The sequence below is a fragment of the Pundamilia nyererei genome, unplaced genomic scaffold (assembly GCF_000239375.1).
Source record: "Pundamilia nyererei isolate P.nyererei 1_Seehausen unplaced genomic scaffold, PunNye1.0 scaffold00013, whole genome shotgun sequence".
NCBI lineage: Eukaryota > Metazoa > Chordata > Actinopteri > Cichliformes > Cichlidae > Pundamilia > Pundamilia nyererei.
The window spans coordinates 3,012,882-3,022,054 of NW_005187414.1; the positions used below are offsets into that span (position 1 = coordinate 3,012,882).

The 9,173-nt window shown below is 43.6% G+C and overlaps 1 long non-coding RNA gene across 1 annotated transcript; it reads right to left on the reverse strand.

The window, feature by feature from the left end:
* Positions 1–6,695: 6,695 nt before the first annotated feature.
* On the reverse strand, positions 6,696–7,662 carry LOC102209129 (uncharacterized). Its single transcript, XR_001290260.1, has 4 exons — positions 7,598–7,662; positions 7,465–7,518; positions 7,112–7,378; positions 6,696–7,027 (listed from the first exon to the last, which is right to left on the reverse strand). It is a non-coding gene; the product is annotated as an uncharacterized LOC102209129 (long non-coding RNA).
* Between the last annotated feature and the right edge of the window lie 1,511 nt (positions 7,663–9,173).

Below are 9,173 nucleotides of genomic sequence, written 5' to 3' on the forward strand. Positions count from 1 at the left end.
AATCACAACAACAGTCACCTCAAGGTGGAGTAGATTGTAATGTAAAACCCCAACTATCAGATGACCCCCTATGAACAAGCACTTGGCAACAGTGGGAAAGAAAAACTCCCTTTTGACAGGAAGAAACCATGCACAGGGAGGGGCAACCATCTGCCACGACCGATAAACTTGAATTGAATTGAAATTGAATGTCCTGCTGACTGAACTGCAGTCTCAGCTGGATCTCCCCAAGTTGATATCTTTATGGTTGAAATTCAAGAAATACCTATCATGCTGTCAGTGAGAAATCTCGCTGCCTCGCAGACATTTGGCCGAAGGCTGGGGCAAAACAAGACACAGATGGATGGTAAGTACAGAATCTTGATTAGAATCTGATAAACCATATTTCACAGCGCGCTAGCACACCAGCTCACGGGTAAACAAAACACCTTACATGGAACCTCAGCGATAACTGCTAGTAGAACTCCTTTGTTCTTATTGAGAGTAATGCTATGAATGTGACTCATAGGTTTTTATTTCTGAAGATGGCTGTTGACGGTCTCACGCTTCATAAATGAGTCTTGGCATGAGTGCAGGGACCCATCAGGTATTTCTTGATATGTGGCCAACAGCAGTCAAGTCTGTCCTCACTTGAGCCTCCAGGCCATTGGATAGCATAACAGAAATAGTGCGTGTGCAGGACGCGCGTGCTCAAAGAGAAAGTTCGAGAAGGGAGAGGAGAAACGCCACAATAGGGCGGAGGTGGTGGAGTAACGTAAGGAAAAGAGGCGCGCGCTGGGTGGGTTTGTGTGAGAAAGTCGAATCAGGAGGAGCTCTCGGCGCAAAGGCTGAAACAAAATGTACCAAAGTTGCGAGCGATTCGGTGTGTAAAACGTGATTATTACTGTAAAATATTCTCTGGATTGCCAGATAAGAAGCTACAAATACTCAGATGATGGATTTGGTGCTTGAAGAAATCTGACTGTGATTCTGCTGACTCTGTGTGTGTGTTTGTGCCTGAAGGCTGACATCTGGGTACCATGTTGATGATTCTGGTCAGCAGAAATGTGCATGTTGAGAAGATGTCACATTCCCACAGCTCTTATCCTAGCAATGGCATAACTATTGACATAACAATTGGAACAGTGTGACTGTGCGGATTGTTTGTGGCTGCAGATGTTTTTAATGACAGAAATAAAATACAAATAGATTGATCAAAGTTAATATTTGCTCAGACTATTTCTCACCAACTACACGGCGGATGCGTTTTCTATGGTTTTCCTAAACATTTTCTTTTCAGATGGACAAGTTTGAATACAAAGCTATGAGTTTCCACTTGCAAAACTGTAAATCACGTTACAACCCTAAACATCTTATTATACAGCTTATTTTGGTGCAACCTTGTGCCCATATTGAACTGTCTCTTTTTTCAAAAGGGCTGCTCTCCATGTAATCAGAGACATCCCAGCCACTTCTCTGACACCGGCTCATAGTACACATGTCACACGAGTTTAAAAAGCTCTCTTTTAAGCTCGTGCAGAAGAAGGCCCCCTCCTGCGTGCCCAGCTTCGTGGGGGAAATGTGGCCACAAGCACCGCTAGTGAGGTGGCGTTGTATCCTCTTCACTAGAAAGCGCTGGGCAGAGGCCTGCAGTCACAGACAGTCTGTCGCGGAGCAGTTGATGGGAAATCACGATTTGGAGTAAAACCGCGTCCTCGGAGAACAGGGTGTCAGCAGGGATTGTGGTTCGTGTCCTGGGCCCCACAGAACCACGGGGTCACCGCAGAGACCCCGCTTTCCAGTGGATGACAGGGCTCAGGCCCCACTGGCCTCTCTGTAGATATCCAGTTAGTAATCTGCCAGCCCTGACCAGGACTCAGTCAAATGATGCTGCCCGCCCAAAGAGCAGACGGCGCTTCGCCCTGCGACATGCCGGCCAGAGTAAATCCAGCCCAGCTGGCTGCTCTTGGGAAAAGAAGGAAAAAGGGGTGGAAAGAGGCATGGAAGTAGGGGAAGGGTGGAGGGAGGACTGGATAGAGAGAAGAGCAATTTAGAAGGGTGGTCAGAAGACAGAAAGCAGTGTGGTCGATGGTGGTCATTCAACAGCTGTGGCTGGGGACGATTCTCTCTTCTGGGAGAATCTGACCCAGAGGAACAAAGGCTTTGTGGTTGTGTTGAGTGTTTAACTAGAGGACAGGAAATGCAGACTTTTTTTTACAGTGGGAAGAAAACTCAAAAGCCGCTCAGTGGGAGGTTTTGGTCGTTTACAGCATAACCATGTCGTCAAGCATCATAACAGCACCCACCTCAAAACAGAAATGACAACTTTCAGATGCTATAATTGCTCCAACCTATATTCAAAGGATTCCTCGGCTACAGTAAGCCTGAAATCTATTGTTTGACAATTAGTCATTAGAGTTTCCGTTATTTTCACAAGCGCTCTTTTCACTTGAACAGTGATTTTTCCCCCTTTTTGTCCTCGAGTGATTCGGGTTTTTTAAGCGCTTATACAAACTTAGTGGGTCGTGACTGCACAAGTCCTCCTAACCACTGGCCGACACCTCACCATGGAGACACAGTCAAGCAAAACGTTTATTTATCTTTACGCTCCAGCCACACCCTCGCTGTCTGCATATTAAAGTCTGCTGCTTCTCTTTCTCTTTTCATTCAGTCACTTCATCACTTGCTCATAACATCGCTTCTTTCATTCTCGGCTCTTTGTTTTCTGTTTCCTCTCCTTCCTGTCCTTCAGCTAGATTAACCTCTTCTCGATCATTTTTTTCCTCATACGTCGAGTTCCCCCTCTCCTTCTTCCTTCTTTCTATTTCTTAGATAAACTCTTCCTCCTCTCTACTCCCCTCTGTCCCACTGTCAGTGTAATTCCACTGGTGTCAGACCTCCCAGGTAGGCTCCTACACAGGTAGATAGCTGCTGTGGTGGGGAAGCTTCTGTGCTGTCGGCTTCCTGACGCCTGACCTGCCCCCCTCCCTCAAACACACACACACACACCCCCTCACACTCATACACATGCACACCTTGCCTCAGGGGGGTCAGTGTCATTGTTGACATTGGACACATGCTCGTTGTGGTGCAATATTAAATCTTCTCATTTGATTTGGACTGTAATTATGTCGTAAAAACAAACTGGCTGTGAAGCCATGGCCCGCCAGTGTGATCTACTTTCATCAAGTGCAGACTGGCTTAATTACAGAGTGCGCCATACACCCATCTTTCACTGGGCAGCTTTTCCTGCAGCTTCTTTAAGCCATCACATTCTTTTATTGTGCGTTAATCACAAGGCAATTTGGCCGTTTGCAATGGCTGAGGGTAGATTTTAACACTGGTCTGTACACATCCTGTGGATTCTGGGGGAAAAAAAGTCAAGAGTTAAGCAGATGTACATGGTAATGGAATACGATGCCTCTTCTATTTCTGCGGTGCACTTAATGATATGGTTTTCATCCCACAAAGGTATTCAAATTCTCTGGTGAGAATAAAGGGGCTTTTTTTCCTGGTCTTTGTACACTTCAAATTGACTGTGTGAAGTCAGACAGATAAGTAAACTTCACAATAAATGAGTAAATCTCATCAAAAGAAATCACACTGATGTGTGAACGCCTTTAAATAAACCGTGGATCTTTTATCTCGTGCATTATCTTAGGACGGAGCCATAAAACACACAAAATAACACACGTGTATTATCTATGAATTTTATGGGCAAATTATTTCCACATAGGGCTTCAGCTCTTTATCTGGTCTTTACAGCCACGCAACTGAAATACATGTTTGTTTAGGCCCACATTTGCCAAAGTCGAACCAGATTTCACCTTCACATCAATGCACACAGCAGGATGCCAGATGCCCAATCACAGCATATGGTAACAAAGTGTGAATTTTTGGGGGGGTTGTAATTCATGGAGTATATTTTGAAGCAATGCTCATGCTCTGATACAACAAATATTCCAGCCAAATACATACACTGGCTGCTTGCGGAGTCTGTCAGAAACAACAGGAGTGTTTCCAGTTAAGAGGACAAAGTGGACATCAGAGCCTGCGAAACCTCCACGCACCACTTTCAACCAGGAGAAATATGGTTTGAGTCTCTTGTGAGACCCTTTGTTTGGTTTTCACTCACAGTTTGCTCAAATTTAAGCACCAAAACTCTTCGACCCCCTGAGGTCAGTTAATCTTAAAATGTAACCATAGGTTACAACAAACTGCCTCCACACACAACCTGCACATTTGTTGATTTACAGGGGAGGAGTTTGAGCAGCGTAAGAGACGTAAAATGCAACAAGTCCAGTGTAAGCGACTGGCATGGCTGTGTTTGGTTCTACACAGATGCACACATGGCTTTGCAGATATTCGTCTAGACACGAGTGTTACAACTTGTAACCAGGGTGTAAAATTCACAAATGTACGGCAGCCCCGAGAGAGAAAAAACAAAACTTACTGCTTAAGAAAACAAGAGGAAACAGAAACATGTTGGAAAAACATGCAAATGATCACAGCTGGTCCGTTGCATTATTGTCTCCAAAAAAATCTTGTGTTACATTTTGTGTGCTTTTGCAGGATTTTTCTATTTGCTCTTGTTTTCATTTAGTTGCAGTGCCTTTCGGGTCACCATACACGTGCTCAAATTTGATCTCAGTAATGTGTGTATGAAAACCTATAAATAAAGCACCTTAAAATTCTTCCTTATGTTTTCGTTTACGGTGGCACAGTTGGTAGGACTGTTGCCTCACAGCAAGAAGGTCCTGGCTTTGAATCCACCATCTGGGCGCAGACTTCCTGTGTAGAGTTTCCATGTTCTTGCCGTGTCAGTGTGGATTCTCTTTGGGTTCTCTGGCTCCCTTCCACAGTATAATGCAGGCGTTTAGTGGGTTTACGTTACCTGGAGATTCTAGGTGTGAATGGTTGTCGGTCTCTCTGTGTTAGCCCTGTGACAGACTGGCCACCTGTCCAGTGTGTACCCCACCTCTTGCCCCGTGGTAGTTGGGATGGGTTTCAGTCCGATCCTGGATTGGATAATTGGAAGAGAAGGGATGGATAGATCATTCAGTTAAAAGAGGTATCGTATCCTACAGTGGACTGTATAAATGTACACATTTAATGGATTTACTAATCAGATGATGAACAGCCTCAGATGTCTTAAAAATAAGTAAGTATTTAAACAATAAGTTTATTGTTCACAGTGTGGCAGGGGATATGACTTGTCAATATGAAGGCTGTGAAACTGATAATGTAGGGTTCATGATCCACTCTTCAAGATTTACAACACAGCATTTCCTGGTGTAAAATACAATGAAGTCAAAACATTGTACCCACCGTCTCTGCAAAGCCACTCAGTGGGCTGGTTTGGACCCACTGACAAACTGGCTCTGGTCCCAATTTAACTCATGAAACCATCACTCAGAAAAATAATACACCAATACAGCAAATACATGCTACAGTCATGTCAGTGGGTACTGATAAGCCATAGAATATGGACACGGCAGGGTTCATGTTAGCGATGAGTGAGTGAGGGAGGGATAAAGGATGGATCTGTCTGGGGACTCACCCTTTTATGTCTTAATAGATGAAAAAGAAAGACTGAAAGCTGAAGGGTCACAAAGGGAAAACCCCCTTGTTTTTGTCCCTCTCTGCCGGCCTTTTAAGATGGGTTCATCAGCGTTGTGACAGGTATGTGAAGTGGACATCTTACTAGAGGTAATTGCCATTTCTCTCCTGTGGGTCATTGTTTGTCCCTACGCCCAACAAGACCATTACAGAAAGAGGATTTTAGATTGTTACCGCAGCAGAGCTTCGGATCAAGGCTCTGCAATTCTGTCGTTCTCTCGTGAATAAGAACCACAAAGATAAAAAAGTCAAAATCTTCCAAGCAGATCCATTAGCAATGTGCTGCGCTGTACATAAACACAGTAAACACTCCCCACTGATGCGGTTCTTAGAACAGACTGCTGTGGCTTCACTGCAGAAACTATTACGGTGCCACCGAGGAGTCATAAAGGTGATTAACAGCCGCCTCTAATTAAAGATCAATGGAGAGTCTTTCCGAGCCGATTTGTTATGTGAATTAGAATGGTGTCCATTAATGTTGTCAGGCAATATCACTGTAAGACTGGGTATTGATGTGCCCTTGCTTGAGAAATAGCACAGTCTAAACTGTAGCTCATGACATTAGGATTTGCTCATTAATGTCCTTTATTCGTAGCACGGCGAACTGCGAGCAGCCTCCTAGAGGAGTTTACAAATGCATGGGATACGAGTCATCAGAAGACTGATAAGCAGCATACATCTTTCTGCTGGGTTTGAGGTAGTTGTATGCAGTCGCATTGAAGTTTATAAGCTAATCTGGTGTGGGCTGAAGTGCACCATTAAGTGCACATAATGCACAATTCTAATAAATCTGCTTGTTCAAGCTCAAAAGCTTTGAACCATCGGTTCAAGTGTTATGAGCATCTAATTCTAGGGGTGTTGTAGAAAATGATTAGACGAGATGCTTTTAGCATTTGCCCCATTAAACAGCTTCCGTCATTATTGGATATGTGAATCCCCAATGGCCTTCACATGTTTCTGCTGAAATTTGTGAGTGGACTACAAACCATAAATTTAGAAATCTTAAGTGTCATTTTAAGTAATGTCTTTTGCCATGTCAACTCATTTAGATGAGTGTACTGAAAGAGGGTGAAAAAAAGAACCCATAGAGAGCACAGTATTAGTGAATCAGATCTTTATTGGGCAACATTAAAGTTGGGATACTTGCCAGTAAGCAACACGTAGCCCAAAAAAGGGTTTTCAGACCAAAACCCATCAAGGTCTGATGACAGAGGGTCACTGAAGTCCTCATGGAAACCTTCAGCATCAGGATAAGACTCAAAGCCTTGCATTTCAGTTTCAGATTCTGAGTTGCCATGCTCAAAGGCCCTCTCCACACGAGACAGTTCGCCTTTCTGGAACACAGGGGGAAGAGGGTCTGGTGCTCCCACATAGAAAGGTGGAAATTTGTCAGCTTGAGGGCTGTGAGGCATAACTGCCCAGCTGAAGTCTGAGCACAAAAGTTAAAGAGGGATGTTGAGTATTATGGCAAGCTTGTATTAAGAGTTTATTTCTACATGTCTGTACTAGTTACCGTGTTTTAAGCCCAGCTGAAAACTCAGTTGTGTCGAGTCTGCGTGGGAGTCACTACTGTGTCCCGAGTATGCAGACGCAGGATAAGCATCAGAGCTTTAAGAGCTGCCTGCTGATCCACTCGCAGCACTACTTTCAGGGTGATCTGAATTTGGGACAACCCAAGAATCAGATGACACGGGCGCAAACACAGCAGAAGGTACTTCCCAATCAGAATCAGCAGGAGATTTAAAGTAACCACTGCTGGAGGAGACGTCAGGATCCGTACCTGCACAGCAAGAGAAGTCATTAGTACAACTTTAAAGCAGACTTTTAACATTAGAATTAGAAATGCTGAGACTTGTTGAATTTTACCTCTTCACAGAGTAGCTGTAACTATCTCCACTCAGCATGACAAGCAGCAAAGCCCTGTCGACATAGAAAAAATATTAACTACAGCAACTTGGCAACAACTAAGACCCCTCAGAAAATATAACCACTCACTTACCCTAAGGAAAGCCAAACACCCATCATGTTGAACGAGCTTCTTAATAGCCACTGCTGCCCTGTCAAAGCTTTATAAATGCTACAAATGACCTGCCCTGACCAATCACAGCATAACAAGTTAACCACGCACAGCTGCACAGATAAAGGCGGAGCCCTCAACCTGAAATTTAAGCTGGTCCAGTTGCAATGATTTTGTTCAGTGCTACAGTACGTGCAAAACGTTTTCTTTACATACAGTTTTGTGCCTCACTGCGTGTTGGCCCAGTGATTTTGATTGGTCACTTGTTTTATCATCGTTAACATGCACCAGTAATTCACAAGCATGTCCATACTGTAATGAGACGGACACCTATCTAACTGAATTGCTCAGAGTCTTGGGTTGTTAAAGATAAATAACATTTTAAAACACAAGAAAGATGTCCTATGCTGGTGGAGCTAAAGTGCCAAAAGGCCCGTCACACGGCTCCCTCGTAAAATATTAGATTTCCGAAAGATTTTTACAGCAAACAAATCATCGGCGCCAACCGAAAACTGGGGTGCAGCAATTTGTTTTCTTGTCACAAAACTTTAACTCGAAGAACATATCCTGTGGAAATTGATAAACAGCGCAACTATATGAGAAAGCTCAATGCATTTGATAGAGCACATCCCTTCATTAAGATCTTATTCCTCCATACCCAGCTTGAGACTGTGCCAAATGTGCCGCGGTTCTGCATTGTGACAATTTCCGGCTCTTCAGATGTGTATTTCCTGGCTTTCTAATCAGAATGTTATTTTGTATCTCAAAAGGGGCTCCATTCAGCCCAACATTAACAACCCTCGTCTGAGATAATGTGGATGCTTCGGGCCATAGGCCACCAGCTGCATCCACTTGTCAGTCTTTGGTACAGATGCCCTGTCTGTCTGCTGTGCGAATGAAACTCATGGACTAAATTGGCACTTATTGTGCAGAATCATTTTATGTACGCATTTTAATGTGCCTCATCCAATTCCTTAACACGGTTTAATTTTATCTGCTGACAGCTATCTCGGATTTTAAACTGATTTAAATAGAAGGCTCCTGTCCCGCTTGTAATTTATGTCTTTGAGTGGCCAGTGGAGGCCACGTAGAAACGTTATGGATCTTTGGATTAAGCTCAAATACTCTCAGGCAATTTAGTCAAATCTGCTGTATTTTCTGTGCATCATATTAGTTTCTCATACAAATCAAATGAAGAGAACTCAATTATGATGGATCAATAATTCAGCATTCTCAATTATGCTTTAATTGTAAGAAGCAATATCATCCAATCTTATTGTGTGGATAGGTGTTGTTGCTCTGCAGAGCTTTAGCTGATTGTTTGTATGAGATTAGGGCTGTGTATCAAGGAAAAGATCAGGCAATGTCACAGAGCCTTAGATAGCCGGCAAGTGATGCGCATAGACACACTCCCGCAGACACTCGGATACACTCCCAAATACACACAGACTCTTAATGACATGAACACATAACATAAAGCCAAATGCTGCCACTAAAATTTGCATGGTGCTCAGTAATGCATTAGTGAACATCACTTGGCAATCTGTTCATACGGGCT